Below are 14,000 nucleotides of genomic sequence, written 5' to 3'. Positions count from 1 at the left end.
TAAGATATTTATAGTATACTTCCTAAATCTGAAGGAAACACTCTGAAGCACCATCAAGAAAATTGAATATTTCATTATGCAAAGGCCTTGATGTTAAAAGAAATATTTTGATGTTAAGATACTTATAGTATGCTTCCTGAATTTGAAGGAAACCCTCTAAAGCACTATCAAGAAAAGCTCATCAGGGATGGAATTTGACAGGTAAATTGACAATCATGGGGTGATTTGCCCGTCAAATATAGCTAGGAAATTTTCAAAACAGCCAAGAACATCAAATTTGACTGGTAGTTTTGAAATTCCAACCTTGAAGCTCATGGAATATTCTTATGAGGAATGGTTTTTACCTACATATATGGATAGAAATTTAAAATATTTTCAGCCTTAACAATGAATTTAATGAAGAGTGTCTTTTTCTATTCAAACAATTTTAAATTTCAGTAAACCCTACTCCCAATATTATGTACAAAAGTAATGTTCCAATCTTATCTTGAAAATCTCCTTTTTGCTACACTAAATTATGAATCTCTCTTCTCCTTTTTACTACACTAGATTATGAATCTCTCTTTGAAAAATCTTACCTTTAAAAATTTGTAATCCCGATTAACCTTTCTGCGTATTTCTATATCTCTACAAACTATCAAAATTCTAACATAAAGTGAATAATAATTTCTGGACAATACCAACACCGAACCTATGAAATTCTTCTTCCAAATTATATATATATATATATATATAAATACAAAATGTATTCTTAAAGATTTATTTAAATATTTAAAATAACATATCTTATGGGAAAAATAGAACCGAAATTTTATAATTTTATCATCGGTTTATACCTTTTGAATATCAAGAAGTGAGAGGAACAAAGAAGAAGTAAAAAAACACGACTTTCCCTGGGATATTCTGAAATATTCTCTGATTAGGAGGAGAGTATTTTTGGGATATCATCTCCTGTTATATGTATATACAGAATTTTTTTTACTATAATATAATACTATACAGCTTTTTCCTCTGGGAAAAAACACAACTTTCCGCGTAATTGTTTACTCGAATAATTGAACGATCGGCTTATATTTATACTTTTCAAAATGTTGGGAAGAAACGAGCAACGAGTTAAAAACAAATACTAAGAGGAGAGCATATCAAATATTCTTCGGCAAATCATGTCTGCAAAGAATGATACACTTGGAATCAATAAGAAGCGAATTGAAAACCCAAAAAATCTTCTTCATAATGTCGGAATCAACAAGCAGCGAATCTTTTTCAAGCCGGGAAACATCAAATTCCTCTACAGCAAGTGGCCGGTAAGGGTCGAACCTATCGACTTTCTGATGATAGAGATGCGACATTTTGAAAAATGTGTTATTCCTCCAAATGAGATTTGGATTAGTTATATGCCGGGTGTGGACGTGCCGGAGTGGTGATCGGGCATGACTAGAAATCATGTGGGCTCTGCCCGCGAAGGTTCGAATCCTGCCGTCCACGTTATTTGTCGCAGACATGTACAAGAATGTTTACTGCATGTGGATTTTTTCGGCGTAGACATGCACAGGGTAATTTCTGTTCAATTTACTGCAAGACATGCACAGGGTAATTTCTATTCAATTTACTGCAAGTGGATTTTTCCCACAGAGACATGCACAGGGTAATTTCTGTTCAATTTACTGCAAGTGGATTTTTCCCACAGAGACATGCACAGGGTTTTATTGCAAGTGGATTTTTTCCACAGAGACATGGACAGGGTAATTTCTGTTCAATTTACTGCAGGTGGATTTTTTCCAGAGACATGCACAGGGTATCTTGCAGGTTTCAAACCTCCTGTCTATGTTATTTGAGTATTTTCTCTGGTATTGGACTTTTAAATTTCCTTTTTCCAAAGAGACATGCACAGGGTATTTTCTGTTCAATTTATTGCAAGTGGATTTTTTCCACGGAGGCATGCACAGGGTATTTTCTCTTGCAGGTTTCAAACCTCCTGTCTATGTTACTTGAGTATTTTCTCTGGTATTGGACCTTTAAACTTCCTTTTTCCACAGAGACATGCACAGGGTATTTTCTGTTCAATTTATTGCAAGTGGATTTTTTCCACGGAGGCATGCACAGGGTATTTTCTCTTGCAGGTTTCAAACCTCCTGTCTATGTTCTTTGAGTATTTTATCTGGTATTGGACTTTGGATTTTGAAAACTTCCTGTGCAGGGGTTGAATCAATTTACTGCAAGTGGATAACTTGCATTTTTTCCACATAGACATGCATAGGGTATTTTCTCTTGCAAGTTCCAAACCTGCTGTCTATGTTATTTTTCCACTAACATGTATAGGATAGTTGGTGGGTCAAGCCAACCAAAAAAATACTTTATATGCTTTAGCCTGAGTTAAATCTAGTGGGACTTTTCCACTTAGACAAGCACAAAGAATTCTATATTGCAGTTTTGAATCCTGCTGTCCACACCATCATGATATTCAAAGTTTGAATATTGTTGTCCACACCATCATCAAATTCAAAGTTAAAATTCCAACGAGGCAAGACAACAAAGAAAGGAATTACTTAACATGCTTTAACTGGAAGTTGAATCAATGAATCAATTTACTGTATATGGAGTAGGGAGATTTTCCACCGAGACATGCACGGAGTATTTTCTCTAATATGGTATTGGATTTTTTTGAAGTGGGAAATAAAAAAAATTATCAAAAGTTCAATTTGTTGATTTAAATTTCAAATACCTGTGAGTTAAGCTAACAAAAAAAACCAAAGAAATGCTTATATTCTTTAACCATCATGCTAACAAAAAAAATACTTCATATACTTTAACCAAGATTGAATCGATTTATTGTACCCAGACTCTGGTATGGTATTGGATTTTTAAACTTCTTGGGCTGAGTTGAATTTAGGAAATAAATAAATTATTAAAGGAGTTACTTAGTATGTTTTAGCATGGGTTGAATCAATTTATTGCAAGTGGAAATAAATAAAGGAATTATTTAATGAGCTTTATAAATTAATTTGAGTATTTAAAAATAACTAAAATAAATTCTTAAAGATTTATAATTTTAAAAATATTTTTTTTGGAAATAATTACATTAAAGAATATTTGTCCATGCGTTTTGAACCAACAGTGTGGTTTATTGTCTTGACCATGAATCAAACTGGTGGTGAGTTCGATAAGCATCATCAAATATTTTTTGATGTGATTATTTCCGAAAAAATTCTTCTTATAATGTAGATATAGATCACAAAAGCTTAAATTGGTTAATTATATATATATTTTTTATGAATTAAAAGGTTAAGAAAGACATTATTATAATAAATATTTTGAAATTAAAAGATAAAGTGATTGTTTGCATGAGATTTTAAGAGGGTTTTCACATCTTAATCCCTTTAGTGTCACAAAGATAACAGATCCTTTCAGCCACAACACTTAGAAATTGTTCAATACCCATGTTTCATCATGTAGTTGGTGAGAGTTTGTTCCTATTTTAACAATTTTGTTTTTCATTTTTACATTACTTACTAGTATAGATCAATATTAATCATGAATCTACCAAGCTCCAAGAGGAATGAAATCTTTTGAGGTGCAAACTTATTTTAGAGTGCAAAACTTGAAAAAAGGTTTACACCTTGAAAGATCTAATCCCTCTCGGTGCTTGATAGATCCATGGTTAAGATGGATCTATACTAAATACAAGTCTAACTACCTAGATAGTAAACAAGCCTAAGCTCCATAGAACAAAATAACGATAGAAAGAATAAATTTGTATATCTATTATATTATGTAGAAGAGGATGCTTGATATATATGGGACAAGAACAAGATACTAACATTCCACCTTAAGCTAAACATAGACAAAAATGGGTCTTGGCAACTAGGTCTAATAAAGTATCCATGTACAAACTCTCATAAGTGGAGAAAAGGAGACAAACCTGTAGGAAAAAACCCTTCTCAAAAAGAGAGAAAAAAGCTAGTATTGAAAAAGGCATTGGAGCTAAAATTGAGGTCTCGCGTGGACACATTAAATGGCAAGGGCAAGATACCTATGGATGTTGAAAGCTCCAATTAGGAAGTATGACCAAAACTTTGAAGAGAAGAACCAAATAACCTCAATGAACTTGGTTGAATTGTGAAGCCAAAGAGGTTTGGTTGCAGAGGCATGAGAATGGTAAACATGACAACCACCACATAAATGCCTTAGAAAAATAGGTGTTATTGATGAACTAGAACAAGGGCTTTGAATATAAGCAACCATCATCAACCATTGAATCAACAATGAGGCCTATAGAGGCTAAAAGATCCAAAGAAGAAATATGGCCAAAACTCTAAAGAGGGCCAAGTAACCCCAAATTGTCAATGCTTGAAAGATTCATGTAGAAATCCAATTAACAAATTTCAAACTTCTCAGGTAAAGAGATTGATCCTTTGAAATGAGTCCCAACTTAAAAATCCTTTTTAGGTTCTCATTTATAATCGACAAAAACATCATAAATGAGTGTCTTTATCGACACCAATCAATCTTGTCGATGTGTAAGGGTCATTAGCCACTACAACTGTTGAATCAAAGGAGGAATCGATACTCGATATGAGGCTCACTCTTACAAAATAGTTGATGTTGAACAAAATAGTGAAGCATGAAGAATCACCCAAGGAAGCATTTCACACCACCCTGCACAATGTTGAACTAGGTGGACATAAATGATGGGAATGGATGTCACAGATGATTGGCTGCGGCTCATAAGGCTTTGAGGTTATAAAATGAAGCACTTATCTCCCCCATTTAGTCCTGTGGTGTCTTTCCATAATGTGGTAGGTTGTTTGAGTAATTGACTGTAATAAGTCCGTAAAAATCATCCCATCTTTTGTTGCCCCCTCGCTAAGTTGTTCCTGTCGACGCTTTTGTGTGTGTAGAGGGAGTGCTTCGTTGGATGGCATAACTCAACTACTGGTAAAGTATGAAAGTGGGACTCCGGTCCGACATAGAACTCTGGTCCGATCCGACATCCTAGCGCCTCCGCCAGTGGGAGTTATCCTATCAGATCATATGTGTGGGTAGTGGGGGTGTCTAATATAATTCACTGGAGGCACTAGTTGAAGGTGACAATGATGTTGGACAACCATGCAAGAAACACTCCAAAGTGGCTAGCTCCAAGGTCTACAAAATAAGGTTGGTCATGGAGGTAAAGCCTAGTGACACTTTAAGTAGGCTCCATATAAGTACATTGTAGGAGTTTGTTAATGGTGTTGGATGTCACCAACAGTAGGGGGTCTCCCCGATATGGAGTCCCAACTAGACCTCACATTGTTTGGAGTAGGAGACTCATCTGAATAATAGGCCCGATCGCCATAAATTAAAGGTTTTCCTTAGCTACAATAAACAACATAAGAGAGTATGCAAACAACCTTTGAAACAAGCAAGTTGACACTGTGAAGCATACAATTGCAATGTATAAAAGGTACTTTCATGGACGAGAAGAGAGAAAGTGGGCCTTTAGAAGAAAATTATTAGTACTATCCTAATAAAGACACACGAGAGCATAGAAAGAATTGTTAATTAACCTGCAAAATAGTTCACAATGTAGCAATAATCATAAAAACATGTAACAACACATATTCAACAATATGCATACCGAAGCCAACGAAATAGTTCATTTTCTTTAGTATGTATGAACACAAACATATACCGTAAACATTAAAAGAATAGTCTTACAACATTCACGATACATGCATGAAAGTGTGTCGACTCTGAGAGCTTCAAGTATTAAGTGAAAGTTCCAAGATACATAATTACAATGATGTGACACTAGCCCCAATAGTGGAACATTAAGCCACCACTTGCTACTCCAAAAAATGATTTTCTCTCCTATGCCAAGCTAGAGAAGCGAAGATGAAAAGTCCTTTTGATTTATCTATGAGAGTTTATTTATAACAAATGAGACAGTTATTCACCTCTCATGTGACTCTTGACTTCCCTCATGACTCTTGAGCTCCCATATGACTTTTGAGCTTCTTTGTGACCTTTGAGCTCCTACATGACTCTAGGACTTCCTAGTCACTTTTCACATTCCATCTGTGACCCATGGGCTTCCACACATTTTACATTTTCTCCTTTTTTTGGAAATATAAAATTACATTCCACAAATTGTGGCAAAATACATGGACAACATAAGACTTTTGTGATGACACTTTGAGTAGCCATAATTTGGCAACTGTGACATAATACTTCATTATAATGCATCAATGCCAAGTTCCTCTCTTTGCTACAATGTCTTTAGTTCTTCATGATAGATCTAACTTGTACTTCATCTTCACCCTCCAAAGGGGTTGGATAAGAATTGGAACCTTCTAAGTCAACATGAATTGCCATCTCTCTGTTGTACTCCAAGATTCCTTTACTCCTACATGATACAATCTTTCATCTTCACAAGTGTCCTTCTTGTAATATTTTCTTGTTGACCTCCTCGATCATCATCTTTCCATGATAGGATGATAGCACCTGCAAATAAAGTTCTCTCATGACAAGACAATATTAGTCCCAAAATCACCTAGTCTACCTTGTTTTCTCATGTGAGATGTTGACAATGATGGGACAATGTGTAAGGATTGAGAGAGAAGCTTGGAGTGAAGGATTGGGCACTAGGAGTGCACAATGCACATTAGCAAGGAAAGAAGAGGCAATCATGTGTGCATTGTGCAGGACTTGGAGGCAAAGATGGCAGATTGGCTCACTAAGAATGTGCAGTGTGCAGTGCTTGAGGAGAAGGGTCTAGGTGTTGCGCAATTGAGTACTGCAAGGGTTGAAAGATGACCCTACTACTCATTGAAAGTGCACACTATGAAGTGAAGGAAAGGTTGGTCAAGACATTGCGTAGTGGGAAAGTTTGGGATACAAGGGTGGCAAAACTTGGGCACTGTGACTGCGCAATGCACAATGACTGAGGGAGAGGATCAAAGGACTATGCATTTGAGCACTAAAAGGGTTCAGAAGAGGCTCCACTATCCACTGAGACAACATAGTGTGCAAGGTAAGGAAGGGCTGATCATAATTGCACATTGGGAAAGTGTAACCATCAAGACTGAGTGACTGAGCATTGTAGTTTCTCAATGCACATTTGAAGGAGGTTGTCCTCTAGGACTATGCAGTACGCAATTCCAGGAGGTAGGGGCATCAACATTGTGACTTAGGATTGCACAATGCACAATAGTTGGAGGTTGCAAGTTGATCATTGATTGAGCAGGTAGTGAGGATAGAGAAAACTCAAAAAATGACTAAGTGTGAGATCAATGAGACAAGAAGGTGAGAGTAAAAGCATATAACAAGTCTACACAAACTATCAACCACATGACAAGAAGATACACAGTACCCAAAATCATCATGTATTCATCGAATTGACAACAAAGAGACACTTATCTCCAAGTACGACACTTAAGATGTAACCCTTATGACAAAGGTGTCGATTACAAAGAGAAAGTGCACAATACCCTAGGAATGAGTCCAATGCATGTCCCTATGATAGATAGGATCCACAAATGAAAAAGAATGCACTGGAACTACCTCTTAAATATGTGCCAATACTACCTTTCACAAAGAACGACATTTTCCCTAATAAAGGACAACACTTTGGATTTCTTTATAAAGGGACTTGAAACCTTAGAGAATAAGTATTAGATCACTCTAACAACTCAAAATGACAATTCACATGATCAATGGGAGGCTTCAAAATTTGAATGTAGGCTAAAATTTGGAGGGTGTTGTAGCAACGACAACACTTGGTGATTCACTGGAACAACCCCAACTTCTCTGTTCAGGTCTAGTTTTATGCACAAAGTCTAGCCTTTAAGGAAGTATTGATTCACTGTGTGGATCACCTCATTTTCCCCACTTATCCCAGTTATAGGTGTAGTCTCTCCTATTCCCTTCTCAGTTCAAACAAATCTACAAGGATTTCCATATCTCAATTGTTTTGATTGGGGATAAGGATAGTATATATTCGCAAGTTAGGATGATCAGAGTTTTAGTTCCATCTCTGGTGTTGTTTTTCTGCCAGTAGGCCTATTCAGTACCCCAACAAAGTCACTTTTAGGAAACACAAGCATTTCTTCGCTGCGAGCAAGCATGTTCAGTACCTTAGTGAAGTTTCTTGTTTCACCTCTTTGTGCATGAAGCCTTTCTCTTCATTCACCCCTTGTTTTATTTTCAATATGCTCATTGGCATTTTATCAGCTTTTTATTGCAAGGGTGGAAGATGGATCCCGACTTATTTGTAAGAAAGATAGGTTATTCCTTTTGTAAAAACTCTTATATACCTTTGAAATTAATATGCTCACTTTTAGTTTTCTCCTTTCCCTTCTCTACTTGATTGGATCGGCAAGAAAACACCATTTAAATTACAATGTCGAGTTAAGGAATGAAGATCCTATGATAGATACGAGCATCATGGTTCTGCTTAAAGATTTACGTTCGAAATGAATCGTATTTTCCATTCAAACATCATTGACCTTAAAAATATTAGACCCAAGCAAAGAAGAGGGACCAAAATTTAGCCTAGCGTTGTTGATAGTCACAATGCCCTTTAAAACATTTTCCACGTTTTTCAGAACCAAACAAGACACTTCCACACAAGGTCTTATCAAAACAAAACATGAGCAAAGACACGAAAGAAAGGGACATAACATAAAAGAGATAACATAATAATAAAAAAACATGTAAAACCAGTAAAGGCCATGCAGAGAACAAAACTCAAATGAAAAGGGGAATGAAGGAAGAGTGTTGTAATGTGATGCATAAGTAACTAGAATGCAAATTAACATAAGAATAGAACTAAACCTAAATCCTAATCTATATAAACTAAAAATTTAGGATTATGTGAAATCAATTTCCAAAGTAACCATAAAAGTTGCTCTTGACCTGAAAACAGAAAGATATCAAATTTTAAAACCATTACAAAACAATGTACAAAGATAAAGACGTTTACTTAAACAATTTGCACAAGAAATTGAAGGTCTCATCTGCAAGTAGAACAATGTGTTATAAAGACTTGCTTTATCCAATTTGTATACCTGCGTCGAAGAAAGGAACTTGCGAATGTGAGTTCATACACATGTTTATTAAGCTCAAGATAAGATTGGAAATTATGATTAACAAAAAAGCTCATGAGGTATGCCTCTTCTAACTAGTCGGCAATTGGATCCTAATACTGAAAACAACCAATTTGAAAAGATTGAAAGTCTTGCAGAGATAAGCAATTAATCAATGCGTTGGCCTAATGAGGAGAACCTCGTGAGAAAGAGATAACCTGATATTTTTCAAGAACTTTGTCAAGATCATTAGGGCCTGACATAACCATCAGTAAAATCTGGAGTTCCTCAACTTCTTGACAATTATCCAAACAGTGAGATAGTGAATCATAAAAATTCGCGGGTTTAATGCAATCAACAAATTTAAGCCAACAATTGTCATCAGATAGACCAGTGGGAAAATAATTAATGAGATGATACTTGTTATTATGTCGATAAGATATATCAATAAACACATAATATCCTCTATCATCTGAAGATAAAGATGTGCCAGTTAGAGAGGTTTTACAAATGCTAAGTACATCCATCAAGGATATGCATTCCAAATCTGATTTCAGTACAAGGGATTTCCAGGAATCATTAGCTCTATCTTAAGGATTAAGAATATTAACTTCAAAATGTTGAAAATCCTTCAGGAGTGAGCTTAGATGAAATGAAACAATGTAGAGAAAATAATCATGCAAGATAATTCTAAGCTAACCTGGTTTAGGGATGTCATCATGGTCGTGAGATCCTGACATAACCATCAGTCGAAGCTGAAGTGCCTCGATATCCTGACAAGTCCCTGAACTTCCAAAAATTATATGATTAAATTTAGAAGGCATGGTTAGGTCAACATCTATGTGAGGACAACTATCACAAGTTATCTCCACGAGATCATTATTACTCATATGGCAGTTGCTAAAATCAATAGTTTCATTGGTCATTTCATCATCATCAAACAAATTACACAATAAATGCTCAATAACTAAATTACTTTCTTCTTCATCACACACAATGATCCAGGTGGATATTGGTGGCCACCCACCTGTTCCACCTAGACCTCTAGTTGATTTCATTTGTTTCCTTGTTTATTTCAACATTTACTATTTTTAGTATTTTTTCGAGTCTTGGACTTCCAGACCAATTTTGACCCCCTAAATGATGGTTTTTTATTTTGTATTTTTTTTTTAATTTTAATTTTTTATTTTTTATTTTCAGATCCATTGCAGGCCTGTAGCCATAGGAAGTGACCTGCCGCAAATCCTGTAATACTTGGATAGACCTTTCCAACAAGGTATCGTGCACGCCAAACAGAGATAATATGACCAAATTAGGACCCCAAGAAGTTGGATGCCCAACTAACCCCAACAGGGCCCACAAAATCTCGATGTTACATCTCCTGGTGTTAGGGTTTTCTCTTGTTCAATAATAAATAGGCCCTTGAGCCTCATTGTAACATAGTTCAGAGGCATGTAGCTGCCACATCTCTTCTCCGAGATAAGCTATCATCGCTCGAGCTAGTTTATTTCCATTCTGTTTGTAAGCATATTTCAGTATTTTGATATTCAAATGAAGTGTTATTTCCACTGCATCTCTGTATTTATGGTTATATCTGTAATTTTTTGTGTTCCAATTTAAGTTCGGATTAGTGGTATCAGAGCAGTCTGCTCTTTCTCTATTTTTATTTGCATGTCCCCAACGAGGTCAGGGTATAAGGAGTTAGGTCTTGATCTAGTTGAACCTTTGCAAGACCAGCCTTGCAAACCCCGAAGGCCTCCCATGGTGGAAGAAAATAAAGACAATGGGGTAGGAGATCCTTTCAAAATATTTCTTGAGGAAGATCTCAAGTGACAGAGGAATGTGACGATGTATAACTTTGCCCAAATCCTCCTACGGCTACCCAGAAGTGATGCATCTTCATTCAACAACCACTCTAGAGGTGCCACTCCTTTTAAGGTACAATTTAACTTTGATATTTCCATATTTGAGGGTCAGATAGATGCAAACGTCGTAGATAAATGGTTGAATCTGTTGGAAGGATATTTTCTAGTTCATGACTTTTCCAGTCTGGAAAAGATTATTTTTTCACTTCTCAAAGCCGCCCCACATGTCAAGGACTGGTGGGAAACCTATTGTAAACAAAAGGATAAGAGGGAATCCTCACTGTTTTTAAACGCATCCACTTGGGATTCTTTTTGAGATGCCATTAAGGAACAATATTACCCTGTCAGGAGCTATGAAGATAAGTACATAAAGTGGACCATGCTATGACAAGGAAGGGACCAAGATGTGTCGAAGTTCACAAATGTTTTCCATACCCTCTGCACAAAGTTGGGTATCAAGGATTCTAAGCGACATTTGGTACTCAAGTAATGCAACTGTCTACACAAGTACATCTAGGACAAGATGGAGTTCCTGGACATCTCCTCGCTCAGCATGTCATACCAAAACGTTGTCAAGATTGAGCAGAAGTTTAAATAGAAGAAGTGAGACTTTGGATCTGTGAATCTGAAGCAAGGAAAAGGAAACCCCAAATCACAAAGAAAAGGCCAAAGCCAAGGTGGATCGACCCAAGACAACTCGTTGAAGCCACAAGCAAAGAACAATGCCACAAAGACAAAGAAGGACACAAGGAAATGATGTGAGTTTCATAAGAACTCCACTCACAACACAAGTGAGTGTCAGGCTAAGAAATCACTGGTGGTCGAGTTGAAGGCTTCCGATTCAGATGCATGCTCTAACTCTGAGTTAGAACCTAACAAGGGGAATGATAAAGGGATGCAGATCATTGATGCAGAGCCCGGTGCCACCATGGCCACCACCAAGATCTAGAAGAATGAGGTTGAAAATCTAGAGGAGGAGGAATGCCTCTTCCACTCACATATGTGGGTGAAGGGTTCTCCTTGCGGTTCATTGTCAACAGTGGGAGCCAAAACAACCTCATTTCAGCAAATGTCATGTAGTGGTTGGTCCTACCAACGATAGGACATCCGTAGTCTTACACCATAGAGTGGCTTCACCAAGGACATCTTTGTGTTAGCCAGCAGTGTCGCCTTCCCTTTGGGCAATAAGTTGTACAGGATACCAAAGGTAGCCTTACCTGCCTCCATCTCTTTGATCACTATAAAGAAATGCAATAAGATCATTTCCTAGACTAGGAAATTTGTTTTTCTTATGATACGCCCTTAGGGAAAGAAGAAGGTTGTGGCCACGACTTCCAGACAGGGCTCCTCCACACAACAACAGCAGATGGACAAGGTCATGGAGGAGTACAAGGATATTTTTGCCTCACCTACAGGGGTACCTCTACACTATCAGGTCAAGCACTTCATTGATCTAACCCCGTGTGTGCCACTACCCAATGGATCGATCTATCGACGCTATGTTCTGGAGAATGATAAGATCAAGAGGTAGATTCAGGAGATGTTACAGAAAGGGAACATTAGGCCAAGCTCATCACCCTATGGGAGCCCAATTGTATTGGTATAGAAGAAGGACGGGACTTGGAAACTCTGTATTGACTATCAGGCACTGAACAAGATCACTGTCTGGAATAGGTACCCAATCCCACGAATTGATGACCTTCTGGACCAACTCAAGGGGCCCAAATATTTCAGCAAGATTGAATTGAAGTTTGGTTACCACCAGGTGCCTATCAAACCCTCTGATGTGTGGAAGATTGCCTTCAAATCCAAGGAGGTCCTTTTCGAATGGTTGGTCATGCCTTTAGGGTTAACAAATTCCCCCACAACCTTCATGCAATTGATGGATGACATCTTACGACCCTTCACCAAGGCATTCATGGTGGTGTATTTAGTTGACATCTTGATCTTCATCTAGAGTTAGGAAGAGCACCTCCAACATATTCGACAGGTCCTTCAAACCCTATGACAACACAAGATGTGTGCTAATTTGGAGAAATGCACCTTTGGCATGACCCAGGTTCAATATATCGGGTACATCAGTGATGAGAAGGGTGTGCATGTGGACCTAGCCAAAATACAAGTCATTTGGGATTGTCCAACCCCAGCCACTCTAACAGAGCTCCACAACTTTCTGGGTCTTGCCAAATTCTACTGCAAGTTCGTGTTGGGGTTCTCTCATATCACTTGGCCTTTAATTCAAGTCACCAAGGGTGGAGTGAAAGCAAAGTTCTTTTGGTATGAAACCCAACAGGAGTTGGTCGATTTGAAGCATCATCTCTGCTCTGCACCAGTGCTTACATTACCAGACCTACAACAACAATTTGATATTGAGACAGACGTCTCCGACTATGCTATTGGTGTAGTTCTTACTCAACAGGGGCATCCAATGGCTTACCACAGTGAGACACTTTCAGAATCAGTCCGAAAGTATCCCACTTACGACAAAGAAATGTATTCCATTGTGCAAGCATGTTGTCAATGGAAGCATTACATTCTAGGAAAGGAAATGGTCTTCCACACAAACCATCGACCTCTGCAGTTCATACAAACACAAGGGAAGTTGCAAAATGATCGCCATCAGAAACATTCCACCTTCCTACAACAGTTCCATTTGAACATTAAGTACAAGAAGGGAAACACAAATAATGTTTTAGACTACCTTTGTCGACCACCAGTCATGGCGTTGATCATTGTGCTCGACTCCTGTGGGCACGAGACTTCGGGGTGTCCGCATCTTTACTAGAGGGATCCATAATTTGGCAACACATACTTGACACTCCTGGAAGGGAAGCAATTTCTGAATTGTCATCTTTAGGATGCACTATTATGCCACCCGTGACACATCCGTATTCCTTCAAGCGAGTGTGCCAAGATGATTTGGGAGGCACACTACAATCAGGTCGCTAGACATTTTGGAGTAGAGAAAACAGTGGCAGTATTGCAAAAGTATTTTTATAGGAAGAAACTTCGTCAAGATGTTGGGAAGTACATTAGATCCTTCACCACCAGTTCCATTTCCAAACTAACC

The 14,000-nt window shown here is 37.5% G+C and overlaps 1 non-coding gene across 1 annotated transcript; it reads left to right on the top strand.

Moving 5' to 3' along the window:
• Positions 1–1,403: 1,403 nt before the first annotated feature.
• On the top strand, positions 1,404–1,485 carry TRNAS-AGA (transfer RNA serine (anticodon AGA)). The gene has a single exon. It is a non-coding gene; the product is annotated as a tRNA-Ser (tRNA).
• Positions 1,486–14,000: the final 12,515 nt, after the last annotated feature.

This window comes from Pinus tabuliformis, chromosome 1_1 (assembly GCF_031772625.1).
Source record: "Pinus tabuliformis cultivar Carrire ecotype Pingquan chromosome 1_1, CPIR1, whole genome shotgun sequence".
NCBI classification, from domain to species: Eukaryota; Viridiplantae; Streptophyta; class Pinopsida; order Pinales; family Pinaceae; genus Pinus; species Pinus tabuliformis.
This window is presented reverse-complemented; position numbering and strand designations above follow the sequence as displayed.